Source organism: Pan troglodytes, chromosome 8, assembly GCF_028858775.2.
Source record: "Pan troglodytes isolate AG18354 chromosome 8, NHGRI_mPanTro3-v2.0_pri, whole genome shotgun sequence".
Classification (NCBI taxonomy): Eukaryota; Metazoa; Chordata; class Mammalia; order Primates; family Hominidae; genus Pan; species Pan troglodytes.
The window spans coordinates 15,404,689-15,427,813 of NC_072406.2; the positions used below are offsets into that span (position 1 = coordinate 15,404,689).

The 23,125-nt window shown below is 35.8% G+C and overlaps 1 long non-coding RNA gene across 1 annotated transcript in view; it reads left to right on the forward strand.

Moving 5' to 3' along the window:
• LOC134807122 (uncharacterized) overlaps positions 1–13,675 on the forward strand; it is a 66,492-nt gene extending 52,817 nt beyond the window's left edge. The window contains exons 2-3 of the long non-coding RNA XR_010146768.1: positions 5,956–6,072; positions 12,687–13,675. This is a non-coding gene — a long non-coding RNA (uncharacterized LOC134807122). The remainder of the gene's footprint in view (positions 1–5,955; positions 6,073–12,686) is intronic.
• Positions 13,676–23,125: the final 9,450 nt, after the last annotated feature.

Genomic DNA, 23,125 nt, shown 5'->3' on the forward strand with positions numbered 1-23,125 from the left:
GAGACTAGTACTTCTCCAGTCTTCTTAAAATTCTTTTTCCTAGAATCTGCACATAGAATTTTAAGTTCTCAAAGCTACAAAACCTACAAGTCATAGGTTATAATTAGTAATGCAGTCATTGAAGGCGTGATAATTAATGCTACAAATAGTATTATTTGTAACTAAATAATAGGAAGATCAAATTAGACATAGTGTATTTCCATTGTGATTTTAAAAACATAAAAGAATATCAGGCATGCTTGCTAAACAAAATTATCTTCACCACAGAATCTCTATGACATTCAGAGAAGCTCCAAAATGGAAAGTCATTTGAATAAAGACATAGGTATAAAAGAAATTTAAGAGTTATAATCAATTTTTTAAATTATTAAATGATATACATAAAATCATATGCTTCTCTTGACCTAAATAAATGTTTCAACCTAAGGATAAAGAAAATTAACAGGGCTCAGTATTGCCGCCTCTGGTGTGAATGTTGCCATCTTTTGATTTTGTCATGAATGTGTTGCTGTTATAGCAATCTTGCTTTCATAGCCCTGGGCACATTTAATTAAACACTGTGCTAGCCATTTAATACACAAGAGACCAGAGAAGTGCCAAGAAATCCTTTATCAATATGCTTGTATTAAAAAAAAGTCAGTAAAGAAAATTGCATAACAATTTATGGTGACTTTATTATTGAACTTTATTTGTACATTACTTTATTATGTATTTGTTAGCAGATGCTATCAAATAATAGAAAACGCTACTAAATAATGTGACATGATTTTTATTAGGTCAAGGGACAACAACCTGCATGACATAAAGATGTGGTAATCATAGGAAAGATGGCATACTCTAACTTACTCTAAAGCTATTCTGTGGCCTTGAATTATTAGAGTCATAAACTAATAAAATTATCCAGAAAAGCCTTAGAGACATCAAAATATTCCCCATTTAAGCAGCAATATGTTGAAGAAAAAATTTCCATTTTTAGTAGTTCAGTTCTATTCTCTATAACCCCTAAAAGGCAATGCTGGTCGATATATCTTTGTAATGACAAAATAGTGGCTGTTTAGTGTGTTTATTTAACCAGCTAATGTTTATTGGCAGGCCTGCCTCTTAAGTACACTAATACTGTGTTGGATGTAATGTCTTTTATTATTTTTTCTTATAGGAATTTTGTTTGAAGCTTGAGGAAAATAATATTCTATAGAAGTTTTTGCCTTCCCTCACAAATGTATAGATTAATAGAAATAGATAACTACGATGTTGCAAATAAAATGAAAAACTTAGAGAAGTATTTCATGATTTCATAAGTACCAGTAACACTGCACAAAATATTATCCTCAAAGAAAGAAATTATGTATGTTTATTAATTCACTGAGGTAAAAGTTATGTTTGGTGACTTCTTATTAAATTTACAATAACATATTGCAAAAGAAAAGCTAACTTTTGATGTAAATTAAAGGCCAATCAGAGCTTTTTTAATGCCATGTATCAACATAATGCTAATTTCAAATATCAAATTTCTTAAGTAATGATTAATTCATCTTAAAATCTTGGCTAAATGAGTTAGGCATCATTTCTTACCTGTGATTTTATTAAGTATTTTTTAGGAGATTAGGGTGTAAGAGGCTAAACATGTTGTTGAGAGTGAACAAGTCTGCCTTAGCCTCCCAGGTTCTTTCTCTGGAGTCTGGTGTCTTCTCATATGCGTGTGTGATTGGCACTCAGCTCAAAGTGGGTTCCCTTTAGATGTACGTCATTCTCTCTCTGCAGAACTCTCCTCCTCAGTACATTGCCTGCAAACTCTGGGTTCTGTGGCTTCTCTGGATTCCCAGGTCATTTGTCTCCTAGCTGGGAGATGTTGTGCTCTTCCTGGGCCAGCTAGTTTATTTCTAGTATCTCAAGAATTACTGTCCTTCCTTGCCAGACACCAATGTCTTGAATTTCATTGTTTTATTTATTTGGTTGGTTGAGTTTCTACTTGTTTCTACACTATATTCTGTTTTAATTATCTCTTTTTCTGTTATTTACCAATGCCACACTGTCTTGATTATCAGAGCCTTTTAGTAAGCCTTGAAGTCAGATAGTGTTAGCTTTCAACTTTGTTCTTCTCTTTCAGTGATGTCCTGGCTATTCTGGATCTTTTACGACTCTCTCTGTAATATTTAGAATGAGTTTGGTAATATCTACAAAATAACTTGCTGAGATTTTGTTTGGGATTATGATGAATCTATATATTAGGTTGGGAAAAACTGACATCTTGACAACATTGAGTCATCCTATCCATGAACATTGAATATTGTTCCATTTATTTAGTTATTCTTTAATATATTTCATCTGAGTTTTGTAGTTTTCCTAACATAGATCTTGTACATATTTTGATAGATTTATACATAAATATTTCATTTTGGAGGGGTGTTAATTAAGTATTAGTGCTTTTTTTATTTCAAATTTCACTTGTTCATTGCTGGTAAAAAGGATTGACTTGTACTTTAACCTTGTATCCTGCAACCTTGTTATAATTGCTTATTTAGTTTCAGAAGATTTTTGTCAATTCTTTCAGATTTTCTACTTAGTCATTTCATCTGTGAGCAAAGACAATTTTATTTCTTTCTTTTCAACAGGTTGAACTTATTTTTCACTATATGAAGCTATATATAAAATAAGAGAAAATTCAGAACTCTTCAATAAATAGCAATAATTTAAAATTATGCTGAAGTTAGAGATGATTAGTTGCCCAATAATGTTTAATTTGAAAAAAAATCATGAAATTATATATTCATCCATCTGCCAAATGTTTTGTTACAGTGATAGCAATGAATGTGTATTACGAGAAATTTTGAGAGTTCTTGTTTTAATATTTGAATGTTGATTCATTAAAAACACATGAGCATATTAATGTAAACTGTTGTTTAATTTTTTCTCTTCAAATAAAATGTCAATTAATTTTTTCCCTGAATATTTTAACCCTTTCCAGAGTTTAAGCCTTACTAGTCACTGATTTTTATGAAATAATATCCTTACTTAAACAAAATTAAGTTATATAGGAAATGGACCATTTTTCAATCAAATTAGCCCAGGCTCATAATGTAACACAAAGGTGCACTGTGCATTCTATTTATTGGTTATGTATACAGGGAAGTGAAAGAACATGGCCAGAAATCATTAACAGTGGGGTGTGTGTGCACACATGTGTGTGGGTCTGTGCTTAGGTTTGAGTGAGAATAATAACATGAGTATTTAGCCCCTAATATTAGTTTTAAAAAAAGAAACAGGGATACTTTTCGGTAGTTTTTTAAAAAAACAAATATGCCACACAGACTTTATACCCTAAGATGAAAGTAAACTCAACTTTCATCAAGACTTTTTGGCAAAAAAAAGTTATAGAAGTTGATGGATATTATCATATGAAACAGCAGCAACTGCTTTCAGTGAAATAAGATGTCTGAACTAAGCCTCCTTCCTTCTCTCTTATTCTTTTTCTTCCTTTGGCCCTATTTTTTTTATTTCTGTGTGTATTTAGTTAACAAAAAAATGCCAAGGTAATTAAGGTATACAGTCCTAACTTTTTAAAAGGCAATCAACGACATAGAAAAAAACATTTAGCATATGTGCTTTAGTATTTTAGTCACATATTATCTGTGTAAATTATAAATATGAGTATATTTCAGTTCTCTGGAAACTTTATTATCTTGAATCTGTAACTCCATTAACTGTATTCCTTTTTTATTTCCAAAAATAGAAATATGTCCCAAAAGATAGGAATGCCAACAAAATAATGAAATAACCTCTAATATCAATGTCTGTGAAATAAAATTAGAATCAAAAGAGATTTTTCCTTTAAGTACATTTATAAAAATGTACTGGGCTGGGAGTGGTGGCTCACGTCCATAATCCCAGCACTTTGGGTGGGCAAGGCAGGAGGATCAGCTGAGGTCGGGAGTTTGAGATCAGCTTGGTCAACATGGTGAAACCCCATTTCTACTAAAAATATAAAAATTAGCTGGATGTGGTGGTGTGCACCTGTAGTCTCAGCTTCTTAGGAGGCTGAGGTGGGAGAATTGCTTGAACCCGGCAGGTGGAGGTTACAGTGAACCAAAAGCATGCCGCTGCACTCCAGCCTGGGCGACAGAGCAAGACTCCGTCTCAAAAAAAAAAAAAAGTACTAACTTTGACTAATTATTTATCATAAATATTAATGCCAATTTTTAGAAACAACATTTCTTGTATTATTCTGTCTCTGAGCTTTGGTAGGAGTAGGCACGTTTAAGGAAAATACTGCTGATGTTATGCCACTGAAAATAAGCACATAGGCATACAGCAGCTCTCTCAATCCCGAATGAGATGCATTTGCCCCTCAAGTCAGTTATTTCTCTATTCAGTATCTAATTCATCATACAAGACATATTATTTAAAGGTAACACCAAAACTTTTATGAGCTTGTTAATATAATAATAACATAACTGCATTTTGTCGCAATCCACAAACCTAAAATCAGGGATTTAGTGTAGCAGCAGAGTTGCTCACTGATGCCTGCCTATCTTTCTTCTGGCACAATTATTTTGAGCTTATCCTAAGCTTCATGTGAGTTCGCTGGATATCCACACAAATAATCATCACGCAGACAAAACAGGAGTAATACGAATAAACAATAAAAATATTTTTAAAGCTATTAAAAGTTGTTCCTAGGTAGAAAGTATGTTTAAGGCAACCACCAATAATTCATTCTATACTAGGCTCTAATAAAATCAATCCAAATGTTTACAAACTGAAAAATCAATTTTTGCTGATCATATTTTAATAAATCTGGAAATTAATTGCAGCTCTTTAATAAGTGAGTTTTCTACAAATACAAGCAAGTTTTTAAAAAGATCCAAAATAATTGTTTGGTCAAAGAAATCAGAAAAATAATATCAAAGTATTTGAAAAACAATGAAAAAAATCTCTATATATCAATATATACCCAACATAGTTATGGCAGGCATGTTATGGCTACCAAAAATATGTTTATCGAAAGAATTCTTAAAACCTACTCCTAGGTTAGGAAACGTGGCAAAGGGAAATCCGGGTTGCAGATGAAACTGTTTGTTAAGCCTCTGACAGTAAGAAGGGGAAATAGTTCTGTATCATCCAGGTGGGCCTAATGTCAGGAACAGGGTCCTTAAAGTGGAAGAGAAAACCAAAAGACAGAACCAGAGAGATGGGATCTTGAGAAGGACTTGAACAGACATGGCTGGCTTTGAAGATTGAAAAAGGGGCTGCAAGTCTACGAATACAGGTGACTTCTATCAGTTTGGTACAAAAGCGATTGCACTTCTTGCCTTTTTAATGCATCAAGAAGCTCAATTACTTTTGCACCAACCTAACAGAAGCTGGAAAATGCATGTCAACAGATTCTTGCCTATCACCTGCAGGAGGAACACAGCCTTGCTGATACTCTGATTTCATCCCAGTGATACCTATTTAGGACTTCTGAGCTCTAAAACGGTAAGACAATAAAGTTTATGCTGTTTTAAGACGTAAGGTTACGGTAATTTGTTACACAGCAATAGGAAACTCATTGAAATATGTTCTAGCTTCAAATATTTTTATGCAATAAAAACAATCTAAGCCTTCACCTCATATTTCTTAAGTTCAAAAATATGTTAAATAAAAACCAAAGTACCCAGTGGCAACAATACCCCAGTAGCAGCAAACACACTTAACACCCATCTTGGTTTCTAAGACCATTCTCCAATAAAATGAACCAGCACACTTTCAAGAAATGGTAGATTCTAGGACTGAAGCAGAAAAAATATAAGATAATTCCAGAGCATCTTGTAGTGCCAGAAAATAAGGAAGTTCTCAAAACAACAGCAACAGAAAAACAAGTCAAGCAAAACACAATATTTATAGTCTGTACTGTTGATATGAGTTTAAAAAAATGGTATTTTAACTCTCTAGTTTTTCTCTCCAACCCCAATCTAGTATAAGAAAAACAGCAGACGAACACCAGGTGAGGGACAGTGTATTAAACACCTGGACGGTACTCCTCAAATATGACAAGGTCACCAAAGACAAGTTTGAGAATCTGTCTCAGACAAGGTGAGCCTAAGACAGCATCACAGTTATAGATAGGATCCTGGAGTAGAAAAAGGCCCTTAGGTGTGCAACAAAGTAATCTCAATGCAGTATGCACTTTAGTTAACAATAACATGTCAGTATTGATTTATTATTTATATCAAAAGTACCATACTGATGTGAAGAATTATCATACTAATGTAAGAAAAGAGAACGTGGGGTATATAGGAATCTACTGGTTTTTTTTTCTTAAAAATTGTTCTAAAATTAAAAAGTTTATGTAAAAGTTGCATAAGAAAAAAGGAAAATAAAAATTTAAAAACAAATAATATATTAGAAAATGTTAAGTTAAAGTTGTAAGAAAATAATAAAAAAGTCTGGTTCTTTATAAAATATAATCACATAGAAAAATCTTGAATATACTCATTCATGTGAAAATGAAATCATTAAGTAGGAAGAAGATAGAAGAAATTCAAAAAATGCTTTAGAGGCTTAGCAAACAATTTAGCAAAAAATAAAAATTTAATATAATTTTGCACATGCATTTTTAGTTTATATGAGTTATAAGATGTTGTGGTGGACCCAAGGGTACTGAATCGTTATTCTTACAGTTGACAAATAGAGAGAAAAGCTAGTAGGTATCCTGCCTTCTCTGAGCTATTACTTTAGTGCATTCAAATAGTTGATGGGAAAGAAATCCTTCATTATAGACAAATTCCAATTAATTATAGAAGGACCAACAATATTAGAACATCACAATTTTACAATCCCCGATGAAATCTTTTTTAAAAGAAACTATCAAAAACAGCTGCTAAAACCATTAATCAAAACTTTGTGAACCTGTGGACCTTATTTGAGCATCACCATTAATCAAAACTTTGATGTGAAACTTTCCACTAGGAATATGAGGCTGAGCACACTGATTTAACTTTGGTATCAGTAAAGTGGGACAATCAGAAACCATGGCAAATAATGTGATGAAAGGGAAAGCTCATAGCCTTGCCTATGAATCCTTTTGTGTTCAAACAATTAATCCTGAATCTAAGCAAAACATTTGCTCTTAATACTAGAATATAGAAAAGTGCTGGAAAACCCTTGGCCAAATCATAAATGTGCAGGTGGACAACCGTCCTAGTGCCCCACTCTTAGATGAACATGGTATTGTAATAAACCACTTTGACCAATACATGAGTGGTATAGCAAAAAAGATAGGAAAAGGAAGGCCCAGGAGTTGGGCATTGTTACTATAGCTGCCACTTAGGAAAGAAGAAATCGGGTAGTGAACTATCAGCCAACTCCTCATTGATTTTTAGCATTTTCAGACTTCCTTTCTTCAATCATGAACCTTAATACCAACACCATAAATAGCAGATTAATAGATCATTTTGTATCAGGATATCAATTATAAAAATACTGTAGTTGGCTGGGGACGGTTGCTCACGCCTGTAATCCCAGCACTTTGGGAGGCCAAGTTGGGCAGATCACTTGAGGTCAGGAGTTCAAGACCAGCCTGGCCAACATGGTGAAACCCCATCTCTACTAAAAATATAAAAAATTAGCTGGTGTTGTGGCACACACACACCTGTAGTCCCAGCTACTCAAGAGGTTGAGGGTGGAGAATCACTTGAACCTGGGAGACAGAGGTTGCAGTGAGCCAAGATCGCATCACTGCACTCCAACCTGGATGACAGAGACTCCATCTCAAAAGCAAAAACAAATCCTGTAATTGTATCATTTTAACAATTAGTTTTCTTCATTCTTGCCGGGGCCAGAGTGTTATCCTTTTTTATGTTTCCCATGTGAAATAGGATTTATTTGACGTACTCACATCTGAGTTTCTCAATGAAGGGTTGTAACTTCAGAAACATTAATAAAATACAACAATTCCCTTAGCATAAGGTGTGAAACTTTAATTAAAAGATGCTTACTTAATTTATAATTGGAAAAAGTGAGTTTGCTACCACTTGGTGTTGAAAACTTACACAAGGGGAGGTTCCTGGGTCCTCCACCTTTCAATGGTGTCAAAACTTACACAAGGGGAGGTTCCTGGGTCCTCCACCTTTCATTGGTGTCAAAGGCTCGTATTATGATTAGGGCTATGCAGGCTACATGGAGCTCATCTGCAGACAGTATCAGGACAGGAAGATCATTCTACCCTCCTAAGATTTACAGTTACATGAGCAGAAGGAAATGATATGGATTCTGAATTTCTACTAAATAAAAAAAATACTTCACTGGCTTGTTCTGTAATACAGCTGGTCAGACAACATTTAATTGCCTTTAATTCATGCTTATCTTAATTAATGTTGCCTGTCAGCAAGTGGCACTTATAGGTAAGAAATTCTTCCCTAGCCTAAAAAACAAAAGTGAATCTCACTGACTGGCTGGTTCATCGAGAAGCATAAATTCTACTTCAGAATGGGGTTTCTAAAAGATTAGAATCCAAATAATGGGAGATTCACTAGAAGAAATGGTCAGTTGGTTGGACTTTCCTTGAATGACTAGTCTTATCTAAATCAGGCTGCAGTGTTATTGAGTTAACATTTTGCAGAATTAACTCAAATAGAAAATTTGGTTTATCAATCAAGTGGAAAATGCGGGGCTAAGAAGTCATTAGTCTTTTGCTCTTTTTCATTTTTCTTTTTTTCCTGTCTTGGAATGAATAAATGAACTATGAAAAATTTTAGAAAAATCGACTATGATACATATATATATATATATACACACATATATATAAAAGAAAAATCGACTATGATACTTTTTTCTTCTTCTCTTTTCATCCTTGAATCTTGACAAAGCAGATCTCATATGTATTCCTAAAAGGGAACTTGCAGCACTTCTCCTGAGAATATGATGCTCTAAAATATCAAAGGAGAATAAAGCAATTTAATGTGCTTCGTAAGTTCCTACCCATGCACATCTTCCTGCTTAATCGTGTGTTAAATCTTCTTACCTAATCACACACAGAAAGTCAGGTTTGACTTCCTGAATGCTTATAACACCTGTCTAGACTTGTCTGTTTTTTAACTTATCTGCATAAAGCACTATGCATGCTTCTTATATACTAGAATGTTCTCATTTCTATGTCCTTAACTAAACAATGCTAATAACATTTTACATCAGGACCACTGGTTGTTATAAATATATTTACTCTTTATTGTGCTACTGTTTTTAGCTCCACATTTGCCTTGATGATGCTTCACTGCAAACCATCCCAAGATTCAGTGGTCTTAAACAATAAGCCTTTACTTAGTGCATGAGTTGGAGGGTCAGTGACTGGCAAGGTTGAGTGGTCCTCCTGGTCTGGGCTGGGCTCACATGTCTAGGTTGGGCTGGCTTTTGACCTAGACTGACCTTAAAGATGGGCAGCCAAGTCCTTTTCCATTCTTCTCATCTCTTCTGCTCCAGAAGGCCTTCGCAGGCTACTGGGAAATGGCAGAGGAGACTGATCTACCCAAGTGATCTGCCCAACTTGGCCTCCCAAAGTGCTGGGATTGCAGGTGTGGGCAACCGTCCCCAGCCAATTACAGATCCTAAGGCAAATGCACAGCCTTCAGAGGCCCAGATCTGGAATGGGGACATCTCCACTCTGCTGGGTGGTCTCGGCCAAAACAAGCCATTTTACGGGGCCAAATTCTAGAACAAAGAGGAGACTGTGACGGTTTAATTTGAGGGACCACAAGGTCACGTGGCCAACAACATAGCTAGGGAAGCTTGAGAAATAGCAATATTGAAGCAACTAGTCTATTCCAGCTACCAATGAAGGATTTTAATTCAACCCCAAGGGCCCCAAAATTATAAAAAGGCCAACATCATTTTGTAGGAATAAAACCCCATGGTAAAGAATATAACTGATAAAATATTAACCTGAAAACCAGAGTCTTAATATATGTATTAAAAATCATCTTCAATCTTTTATTTACACTGGAATGCATCATCACAGTTGATGCATGCAACACATTCACCGTTTGCCAGCTCTGTCCCAACAGGTTTCCAAACATTAACTCATTTAATCTTCGTAACACGACCGCTGTTAGATCTACACTACGCCAGGCACGTGCGGCTTCCCCATCCACCTTCCTGCCCATGAAGGCAAGCTGTGTTATACATGAAAAATAAAGAGCTATGTCAAAATAGATCAGGACTAATTTCCATTCACCTAAAGTTTGTCTACTGAATGTGTTTCTTTTTCTGTCCAAAGAAATCAGTTCATTTACATTTTCTGTAAACTTAGTAAACAATCAGGTTTTCATCTTTTTTTTTTCAATTAGGCTATAACTAGATAGGTAGAAAATAAAAAATATACACTTTTTAACTGTGAAGTTAAAATAAATTGTAGAATGGGCTGCAAGAAGCACAAAGGCATTTCATTTCATTTTTCAAGTACCATTTGCAGATGTGTTTCACATATTTAATATCTTCCTCCAATGAAGAAGAAACAATAAACAGGAAGGCTCAAAATGGGCTTTAAAAAATCCTTGAAAATCACCAGGTATTATCAGAGCCAGTATTGTAATCATCATGCATATGGCGTCAAATGTAGCCTTATCGAAATTGAAAAAAAAAAATGGCAACAACAAAGCCCAAAATCTTCATGATGTTCTGTAGCTTGTTCTATATTATGAATGTACTAATCTCATGCCACCTTTCTAAAAATGCTTCTACCTATTGAAAAAGCTATGCCAAGAATAGTATCAGGTTATTTTTCTGGTTCCTTTTCGTAGGCACTATTCCTTTTCATAAGTAAATTATGAAACTCGGCACTGCCAACTGTGTTACTAAATTATATGATTGTGATCTCCATCAAAGAACGGACTACACTTGTAGCAGAATGGTTGATTGTAGGAAGCACTTTTAACTTCCCACATAATTCCATGATCTGATTTCCCCATAGAAGTTTTAACCATAGCATATATGTACATTCAGACTTCTTATGGCAAATGAGTTGTCAGATTGCATATTTGTATATTTTAAGGAATATTTGTCAGAATTTAGGCAAATAATCTATCTCTTCTAAATATTAACTTTAATGTACAACTTAAAATTCTTAGATTACTCTTTAATCATGCATAGAACATTTTTTAGTGTATCTTTTGTTTATATTCCTAACCATACCCTTTAGGATCTTTAGAAACTAAACATTTTCCCAAATATTTTATAATGAATATGTATAGTTTTCATAATCAGAAAATAGACTAAGTGTACCATTTTAACTATGAAACCTGGGAATTCAATCATGTTTAACCCTCACAATTTATTTCCTTTTTTAAAAATGTTATGCTTAAAGGAAATGTAGGGCCCCACGTTTGGGTCTACATGGGCCACAGTGCGAGCAGAATGCTCTTCCCATTCCGATATCAAAGGAGTGGACGACGACACTGAAGACCTCATTCCTTACCCTAACGTGGAACCACAATGCCAGATAACCCCACATTTCCTCTGAGGATGTGGATTCTGTTTTCCAGTTCTTTGAAACTGGCTCACCCTGTCTGTCGTTGGATGATGAATGTGATATAAATAGCAGTGAGCCGGTCCAAGCCTTGGCTGGGGGCCTTGGTGTTTCACTTGCTCTCTCTCGCACCCTGTCCTGCCATCACTACGGGAAAATGCCCAGCCTTGGAGAATGACAGGTGCGAGCATCCACATGGTCTTGTAGGGAATGCCCTCCTCAATGGGCCAACAGCCAGCTGACACTCTGGCCGGTGAGGGAACTCCACACATTCAGCAGGGCTCCCCCAGCCGCTGTCCCCGGACGCAAGCACAATTCATGCTTGATGTTGTTTAGCACTGAAGATTCCTGGCTGTTTGTTACACAGCCTCATGAAGGAAAAGATTATTGATATATCAGGGTAATGTTAGTGAGTCTGAATTTGGAAACACAGGATAAATGAGTCTTTGCATAAATGAAAGCTTTCAACAGCCTTCAAAGGCCAAGTCTCAAAGCTTATAACCTAATCAGAGTTAATTGTTTTAGTCATTTTTATGAATAGAAATCATACGGGTGTTTTAAATGTATATGCACCTAACATTTTCCAATTATTAAGAATCACCTTTCATAAATATTTTCTTTCCTTTTTGACAAGACCATTCACAGCGTATGTCGAGACATAAATGGCCATATTTTGCCTGTGTTTTTTTTTGTTAGCCTTACAGAAAAGAAATGCCTAGAACTGAGAGTTTATCAATCAGTCTCCAATGTCTTTGAAAAGGACAACCATTTAGTATGTATGAGGCATATAGAGACTTTCACTGTAGTGGCAACTGTATTGGCAACTAAAGAGACTCTCATTTGGAATCCCAGCTTCTTAGTTATCACACAACGCAATAAAATTATCTCAGCTGTATTTGCCTCACTTGTAAAATGAGAGCAACAAAATCACACATAGAAGAAGTGTCATGCACCATGTTATTCCACTCAGTTGTGCACTTACATCTATTTACTTTACACGCAAGGTTTCTGTAAACTTTCAAGCACTACGTTAACGTAAGTTATGGTCATTGTACCGCCTTGTCAAATATTTCAAGCAACTTTTGCCTCTCCTATCAATTTTCTTTTCATTATGATTTGAGCTCTATTTATTTGGTTTAATGTATTTAATTATATGATAGCGATCACTGGCTCCTTTTCCTTTCCTCAGATCTTGACACTGCTGACCAGGGACAAAATGTCCCATTGACAGTCATGCTCTGGAGCGGGATGGGCAGTGAGAGACCAGAGACCACAGGATGGGTAAGAAATAGCCCAGCTCAGGCTACTGGGTTGAAGAACTGCCAGAGCGTGATCGCCGACGTGCAGATTTCTGATCTACGTGTAATGTAGAAGCTGACTGTTCTGTATCTGACGTTTTATTTAGAGTCTGTGAAGTAGCTTAGGCCAATTACTCATAGCCGCCTTCCCCTCCTCAGTTACCTGGACATATGTCTTGTGTTCTGGAATCAAAACTAATTCTGAATGCATATCCTGAAAACATGGGACACTTACTCAGATTTCACTCTTGGGTGTCATTGGCCTTTTAATTATTTTCTATCAATAGACCGACCTTAGATTTACTTGTCAAAAAAAGTAAGGTCATTTTATGAGCACTTTCATTCCAATTTCCTAGATGTCTTTTCTGATTAGAAAAACCTATAAACTATGTAGCTTTGAATTTATAGAATCATTATTCCTGAAGGTTTTGCTGTCCTTTGCGCTCAGAGATGGTCCCACTGACCCAGGATGGAAGAGCCTGTGATCGCAGCTCCAGGGGCCCTCAATTCATTTGTTTCCCTGCGTCTCCATCTCCCCATGTTATCCTGTCACCCCAAAAAGCACCTGCCTGCAACACGGTCAACAGAGTCCATCCATAGAGTCCCGCTGGTTCAGCTGGTTGTTTCCAGCTTTTTGACTGTGACCCACCGTGGGAAGCTCATCTTAACTAGCAATGCAAATGACACACTTATACATGTGCACACACACAGAGCACTTCAAAAAGCAACACTTTATTAACTATGCTACTTCTAACGCATTTTAATCCCAGCTCTTAACTTTTGCAGAAAGTGTTTATAAGCATTCAATTGATTACTATTCACAGTTAGAAAAAAATATATTGGTCACGTATGTGGTAATAAAACTGCAAAGTGTACCGAGCATCGGTTCTTCACACAGTAATTCTTCACAACAACCGTCAAAAGGCATCAGAGGCATACTAAAGTGAATGGTGGTCTGAACTCACAGCCTGTGGGTGGCTGAGTGGGCCAGTGAGGGGCTGGTCTGGCTGGAGACCGACGCCCCTGCAGTGAGTTGCGGGTTGTTCTGTGCACCCATCTGCACCTCTGCATGTCAGGGGCTGCCTGGGAGCCAGTCTAGAAGGGCCAGAGCTGGGAGAGTGGAGAAATTGACTCTGTCGTCCACCTTGATAACCCAAATATATTCTTGGAATCGCGGGAAAGGTCAACAGAGACAGGAGGATTTCTCAAGTGCGTTTCAAGGCCTCCACTTCCTTTATCTCTCCTAACAGCTCCTTGGATACAATGTCACAAATCTTGGCCTGAGCAAGAATGTGCAAGTGGGAGCGAGGGTGAGAAATTGGGGTCATTCGCATCATCTATCACAGAGTTTCATAAGGAAAACAGCTGTGACTTCCAGTGCAGTGTGCCATCCTAAGCCAAAAAAGCTACAAGCAGACCCTGGGTGGTCTCAATGCTCTGGAATGAAGCGCTCCAGTGGCAGTGTCTCTGTGGAATCTGTCATGGAAGTCAACCTTCTACGCTGCTCAACGTCTTGAATAAATGGGGAGAGGAAGAGGAGATTTAAATGCCTTAACTGTGGAAGAAAATACCATGTATATTAACCGTGATGTGGCTTAAAAATAAAGGCATTATTTTAATTTACACACTGGATAGGGAAGACACTTCCAAACTCCAATAGCCTAGTACAGCAAAAGAAGTGGATGGAGAATTCAATTTCACACCATTGAGCTAAAAGGTATTTTTCTTCCCTAGCAACCACTAGCAATCGCAAATATCTATTTCTCTGGTATATTATAAAAAATAGCTACAAACAGGTCTCAGCATCCCTGGCCAGGTCAGAATATTTTTGATTCAAACTTAGCAATGAAGAATTATTTTCCCAATATACACATTATTTTTTTATATTGATTTTACCAATTATTAACACATGCAATTGATGTGGCACAATTCTATTCAAATTTCTTTTCCAGAAAAACTTTTGTTATCTAAAATTTATGTGGTGGGATCTTATGTTTGTAGTCTTTTCATATCACGGGCTATTTCCATTACTTGCAGTTTTCATAAAATGAGAATATCATTTTTTTAATGCATGCTACCTAATGCTAAAAGACGAGTTAATGGGTGCAGCACACCATCATGGTACATGTATACATATGTAACAAACCTGCACATTGTGCACATGTATCCTAAAACTTAAAGTATAATAATAATAATAATAAAAAGTGGAAAACAAAATATTAAAATGTTTGGTGCTGTATGAATTCAATTCAAACAATGTCTTTTTCATGCAACTTGCTTTAAAAAAATAAGGCAGAGATGTGGCTATGGCTGTCAGTTATTGAATAATAGAGCATGCATTTAGCTATCAGAGGTCTGTATTTTTTGAGATCACCAAGCTGTTTTGAAGCATTTGAAGATGAACATTGATTAATCCTCTCACGCAGCCTAAGGTACCTACTGGCCATTGGAAAAGTGCCAGGAAATGGGTTTGAATCTACAGAGGCTCTCGATATTTACTTGAAGAGCTCCAACATAAAACAACTGATTAATGTTTAGAGTGACCTTTAGGAAACAGCACGGAGCACTGGAAAATCCCTTTGAAAATGAGACACATTTGGCCGGGCGCGGTGGCTCATGCCTTTAATCCCAGCACTTTGGGAGGCCGAGGTGGGTGGATCACGAGGTCAGGAGATCGAGACCATCCTGGCTAACACAGTGAAACCCCATCTCTACTAAAAATACAAAAAAAAAAAAAAAATACCTGGGCGTGGTGGTGGGCACCTGTAGTCCCAGCTACTCGGGAGGCTGAGGCAGGAGAATGGTGTGAACCCAGGAGACTGAGCAGGAGACAGCTTGCAGTAAGCCGAGATCGCGTGCCAGCAGTAAGCCGAGATAGCGCAGCGCTGCACTCCTGCCTGGGCGACAGAGTGAGACTCAGTCTAAAAAAAAAAAAAAAGAGACACATTTGGCTATAATCCCCAACAACATTACCGAGTAATGGTTTGAACTTTGGGAAATTTACTTCCATTCTGATTCCTGATTCCTAATCCATAAGGAATGATGAAACCCACTTAAGGAGGGCGGGCATGTTATTTATGCAAATTGTGTACTCTAGAAAATAAACTCAATCAATAGAACATTTTAAATGAATTTTCTGGAATTAGAGGTAGTCTGGGCAGTGACTCTAGTTTATTCTGTCTGATGGCATTATATGTTCAGTGATTTTTGACTCCAGAACTTGGCGTCACAAAGAAATTGCCAACTATAAGGCTGGACTGTGTTGCCAGTGCTAGAAAATTTGATCTAGAAAAAAAAAAAAAAGAAAGCAAGGGGATACATTCATAAAAGTTATCTTATGGGTGCTCCATAACTACCAGCGTGAACGCCCTGCCCTCTTCAGCAGGATGGGATGGTCAGCCTCACTGCTAAGGCTGGAATCCTTCACGAGGCTTTGTCTGTGGTAATTAAAAATGATTGACTTTCTTAACGATGACTTTATATTCTTAATTTTATTTTTGTGTAAACAACTTACAAAATTAAGTCACAAAAAGTTTTTTTTGTTGTTCATTCTAGTGGAAAAGCCAGGAAATTTGTGAGCCGACCAAACCGGATTTGAATTCTCTTTCTGAAAATAAGTAATTATGTGAGTCACTCATTCTCTGAGCTTGAGTTTCTGCATCCGTAAACTAAGGATGATATGTGAGTTTTGCTTGTTTCCCTAAGACAAGTTATGCAAACTGATAAGAGCACAGTAGACCCTTAGTTAATGTGTTTCCTTTTTTAGTAGTTCTTAATTCTTCAATTTCCATAAGAATTTAGATTAAAAGATGTAGTTTTGCTCAGATGATGCCAAAATCATATGTGCATCTTTTTAAAACTGATTATCAAATATAATTATGTAGTCAGTGAATTAAGCAAGAATAAAAACGACAGTGAAACAAATACAGTTTCCTTCATGTAAAAATGTGTGTAGAGTTTCTTTCATGTAAAATGTTAATTTTCCTGGAATGCCAGTTTGCGAAACTCCTTATTCAGATGTCTTTTAGAAAAATGCAATACCCCAAGAGACCACCATTTTCTTTAGTAAGTTCCCATTTTTCTGTTGCTGTTTGTGATTCCTGGGCCACTAAGTTAGTGTTTTATAAGCCTTTGCCTTGGCTCTTCCTTGTTTCAATCCTCTAAACCTGTCAAAAATAACTTAACCTGCTTTATTGTTCCCATAAATTCATATGTAACTAGTAGCTAAATCCAATTTGTATCAATCTGCCTTTCTTTGTAGCCTATTCTAAATCTCCCAGCATGTTTCCCAAAAGTAGAATCCTATTAACACCAAATAACCAGCTCTGTATTTTATTCAATAGTTATTATAGACCTTCCAGTGTCACAGTGCAGAAAGGAGCCTGATCTCACCACTGATATATTACAGCAAGAATTCCTAAACTCATTACTCTGAGTGTGTGAGAGCATGCGCTGTGGAGGTCCAGAGTGTTTTATAGATGTTTATATACATACTGCCTTTGCTTCAAATTTAGATTATTCCCAACACCACTTAAAATCATTTGACAAGGAACTTCCAGATATTATGGAGTATAAAATGGCTCCACATTATAAAAATAAATAATTTAAAATTTGTAATTGAATATATATATACATATATATATATATGTATATATATATTTGTGTTTTTTTTTTTGAGACGGAGTCTCATTCTCACCCAGGCAGGAGTGCAGTGGCCTAATCTCGGCTCACTGCAAGCTCCACCTCCCAGGTTCACGCCATTCTCCTGCCTCAGTCTCCCGAGTAGCTGGGACTACAGGCACCCGCCACCACGCCTGGCTAATTTTTTGTATTTTTAGTAGAGACAGGGTTTCACTGTGTTAACCAGGATGGTCTTGAACACCTGACCTTGTGATCCACCCACCTTGGCCTCCCAAAGTGCTGGGATTACAGGCGTGAGCCACCGCGCCCGGCCTTGTAATTGAACATTAAGTGTCACAAAATAATATGAAAGTTGAAAAAATATTTTAATTGAAGTATATGATTTGACTTATTTGACTGACGTGACCTCAAGGGAATACCATATTTGACATACAGTATAGATGAAAGTAGTTGCATGTGACCATCCAATTTACATTAAAGGGACATCAAATGCATAATCTAACAGTCTGAGTTCTGCTTTGCATATTATCTAATGAGCTTGACAATGTTTATTCAATAAGAGAGTTTCAGGTTGGATTAGCCAATACTGTTAACTATAGAATGCTTAAAAACAAAACTGTTATTACTTTTGAACATATTACAATTTAGACTCTTTAATTTATTACAACTTAAACTCTCATGTTTATTGCAACATAAAATGTATGTTTTAATAGTATTATTATAAATACATTTTGCATTATGCTTTGGCAGATATATTGTCATATTTAATTAGCATAAGAATTGTGCCAAGAAGACATTATTCTTATAAATTTAGCACCTTCAGAAAGCTGTGTTTCCTATTAAACTATTTAATCTTTTTATCATGTTGTTTAATTTTAAAGTATCAAATTAAATTTAGTTATCAAATACTAAGTTTTACAGGTAGTCAGTAGGAAGACCAAATTCTGCCCATCTTCTGTCTGACTTATAAAATCAAAATTCCCAAAATATGAATTAATCATTATTTAATCACAAAACTATAAATTCAGAAAAATAGATATTTTACACTATTAATATTTTGGATGAAATTAAATTACCATGATTATATTAAAAATATTCCAATACTGATATATAAGAAGATCAATTTGTCAAAATTGTGAGTTAGCATGAAGTGTATTGTCCCAGGTATAGCTTGCCTTGATACAACTGGAAACAGTAGGAGGAATGTGGTTTCAACAAACTGTGTTTGCGTCCATTGCTGCATCACACATCACCACACACTTACCACTTAAAGCAGCAGCCACTTACTAAGCCACAGAGTTCAGATACCCAGGGGTTCAACTGGGTTCCCTGCTCAGGATCTGACAAGGCAAAATCAGTCTGGTCAGCTGATCTAGCCTCACATGTGAGGGTTTCGACATTCTCAACATTTGTAACATTTCATTACGTGTGACAGATAGAGTCTTGAGTCAGTTTGATTTCCACTTATGTCTGTATTTGAAGACATATCCTTACCAATTTTATCAATTTTCTTGCCATCTCATGATGGTTTCCAAATAAAATATTCATATCCTAAAGGGAATAGTGATAATATAGTTTTGCTTTAGAACAGCACCTACAGTGTACATTCCTGAACTGGTAAGTGTTTCATAGATGGAGAACAAACTTTGATAAGAACTATAGTGGACTTTTCATCAGATATCATGCAAACAAAAATACAGTGATGTGAGATGTTTAAATAGTTAAGTATTGAAAGAAAATAAAAACTTCGAACTAGAATTTTATGTCCATTGAAATTACCCTTGAAAAATAAAACATGATTTTTTTTCTCAGAAGAACAAAACCTGAAGGAATCTATCACCAATAACCTCACTTAAATTAACTTTATCTAATTGACATTTATAGAATATTTCATCCACCAAAACATAATACACATCCTTCCAAGCTCACATGGAACATATATCAAGATAGATAGACCACGTTATGAGTCACAGCACTCAACTAAACAAATTTAAAATAATATAAAGCTTACAAAGTATATGCTCAAATTATAATAAAATTAACCTAGAGATCAGTAACAGAAATAAAGACATAAAATATTTAAATATTAGGAAACTAAACAACACGCTACTAAGTAATACTTAGGTCAAGAAAAATCTCAAGGTAAATTCTAGAAATATCTAGTCTACATAAAAATGAAAGTACTACATATCGAAATTAGTGGAATACAGTTAAAGCACTGCTTAGAGGAAAATTTATGAAATTAAATGCACATATTTGAAGAGAAGAAAGGCCTAAAATCAAGAAACTAAACATCCACTCTATGGAACTAGAGAAAGAAGAGAACTGCAACTCTGAATTAAGCAGAAGAAAACGAATATACAAATTAGAGCAAAAATAAGATGGGAAAAAAGTATAATATTGAAAATCAATGAAAACAAAAGCTGATTCTTTGAAAAGATCAACAAAATTAATAAATCTCCAACCAGAATAATCAACAATAACAGAAAAAAAATCTCAGCTTCTCTGGATGTTGGAGTCTCCCCATGCCCAGCTGCTATGTGCTTATAATAAATAGTAGGTGTGCTAATGATTTTGGAAGGAACCCTTAGAACCGTGTATCAGCAGCCTCCCTGCCTTCCTAGAAAATGTGCAGGGATCGTAAGTCATTTTTTTGTTGGCTTGCCAGGTCACTGTGATGTACAGTAGGTTTTGTAGGGGGCATTTTGAAAGCAAGGAAGGAAAGGATGGTGGGCTTCTATAGTTTTATCAATTTGGGAGCACTGTGAGCCACACACCCTGTCTTCCCTGGCATTCCTGAGTCCCAGGCGCTCTGTGTCTCTGCAAGTAAACAATTTCTCTTTTTGCATCTTCTCCTCCTCCACATACTTGCAACCGGTGATGCTCAAATAAGGTCCACAGGTTCACAAACCGTGAGTTATTGCTCTAGGATGGGATGAGACCAGATATTCAGGGAAACAACTGAGAATTTTCTATAGCAATTTCACAGAGTAATTTTATGTCTATTGGATGTAATAGTAAAAATGCTGTTCCTGAGTTTTTATGTCATTTTATTTTTCCACTATTTCCATTTTATTATATTATACAAAAGTATTGATCTGCAAGAGATTGTAATGCAAAAATGAAATAAAACATACATTGAAACAAAACAAAAGTACTCTTTCTCCATGAATACTTTGAGAGGCGTGGCTTCAGTCTAGAATCCTTTACCAACATCTTCATCTACAGAAATTGGTTTACATCCTACATATGTTTGATGCTTACCTTCTTTTCCTTGTGTTAGGTTTATGTTTAAACATAGTTCAATCGGCCTTCCTGAACCAGCAATTCAATTATTATCTCTGTGTGTGTGTGTGTCGTGGTGGTGGTGGTTAGAATTTTAGAAACATTTCTTTTTATTCAGTGTGTCTAACAACAGTAGCATTTGTATAAATTTGTCATTAGAAAGAGCTTGGATTCCAGAAAACTGCAGCAAAGCATTCGGTATAAAGAAACAGTAAATAGGATTGCAGTGATGAGCTGCCAATTCTCTCTATGTTCTAGGACGTAAGTCTGAGTGTCTGGAATCTGCAACAATGTTAAAGCCTGGCTCTTCACTGTGGTGCAGTAGCTGATACATCTTTTAATACTTCAGTTTTCCAGCTCCTGAATTTCTAGCTCCATTTCCCTTTCCCCATCACTTGTTAATGTAAGCATATCAAAACTCCCATCTTCTTGCTGAAAACTTCCATAATCATACTTGCACCAAAGATTCCAACAAATACAGGTGTATATTATTAGTTATTTTATGTAAGTATATTCTAGCTAGAATTTAAATATTTCAGGAGAGAGATGCTTGTGTATGTTTTTTTTTTTTCATATCTTGAATGGAGTGAATGTCTGAACATATTCACTCATTGAGCCAGAATAACAAGATTGAACATTCATTTAGGAGTGCAGTGACCTCAGTTCCATGAATTCTATCACTATAAATTGATGAGATCATTCTACTTCACAAAACTTTTTTTCTCATCCACAAAATGGAGGTATTGAAATATTTACTGGTACTACTAAAATTAAAATTCTGTTTTGCAACAAATTAAAAAAATATTACACTAATCATATACTTTGTTTGTGGGAGTGGGAGAGGTAGTCTTGGTTCTTATTTTACTAATAATATATTTCACCTTATCAATGAATCAGTGAGCTGTAACTGCTAAGGTGCAAACCAGGCCACATGCTTCCGTGTGACCTTGGACAAACTTTATCTTTGCTTGCAAAGCAGAACTGCGGCCATGGTCAGGCTTTTGAAAGAAGGACAGCAGGAGGCAGAAGACATCGGAACTTGGCGTTCCTATTTCCATATCAATACCGAGGCTCTTTCAATGATAAGGAACTTCAAATTAATGCTGGGGTCAGGAATCTAAAATCCTATAGAAAGTTCTGCATAAATCTTATTTAACTCAATCAATATTACATAATATCAAAGTTTAAAAAGTTAGTTAATAGCTTTCTGAAATGTTCCCAACTGAATTTAGGGAGATAACGGGTGACAAAGGATGGGCGGTAGAGAGAGAGAGTCAGGAGGAGGAAGGGACCCTTAGGGAGAACATAGCTTGTGATTCAAAATATTTCTTTTTAAATACAATTTAGGATGGAGAAAAAAATCTTTCTTATGTAAAAAATGTATTTATATACATAGATATACGTGTCTGTATATGTATAATTAAGAGTTTGTATTTTAATTTTCTTAGAATAATAACCTATAAATTCAGATTAATTGAAGAGAATAGAATCATTGAACATGTGAGTTAGATAATTTTTCAAAGATCTGTAATATTATCATATATAAAATAAAGACATGATAAAATAAAAGGTTTTCCTAATTCCTAATTTTTAGACAAGCTTTAATAAAGAGATAAGAATGATAAGTAATTAACACACCACTATTTTTACATAAATAGAGCTTTCTAAGTGCTTCTACAAACAGTTGTTTTCTTTATTTAGGTAAGTGTATTAATATAGTCTTGTTTATATCATTAATTCTCAGAGTAAAATCTTTATTCACACATGGAAAAACAGCAATAACCTCCGAGTTTGAATTTCTGAGTTAACTCTATATCGGAATTTAGAAATCAAAATTAATAAGAATTTACCACATTAACATTTGCTAATTACATCATGGATGCCCATCTTTCACTTAAAATATGCTTATGAGAATGTAATTGCAAAGAAATAATGATTTCTGGATCATAAAATGCCAAGCTAAGTTACCTGAAATCTTCCTGTAGCTTTTAAATACCCCCAGATAAAACATTTTTAATGTTCAGATGAGCACAAAAGACAAAGGAAGAAATCCCTAATGTTTCATAAGTAAAGGTAAAATGCTGCAGATGCTCTGAGAGGGAAAGTTACCTGGATGGACAGGGTAGATTGCTGGGAATATAAATTCAAGGGCTGGTGTTTTATTCCCTGAGGGACAAGAACAGAGCCCTGGGGCCAGAGGGAGAACTATGCTTGGCACAGAAGAGCCACTCCATATATATTGATATTCCTGAAGATGTGGTGGTGGGATTGGAACTGAAGCCCAAGACCCTATGAGGTAGGAGGCAGGACTTGACTCTGGAGGTGGGGCTGGGACACTGGACCAAATTGAGGACTGGCTAGAACAGGTCCCAGATGAAGCAGCTTTCTGTAAAACACACCACCA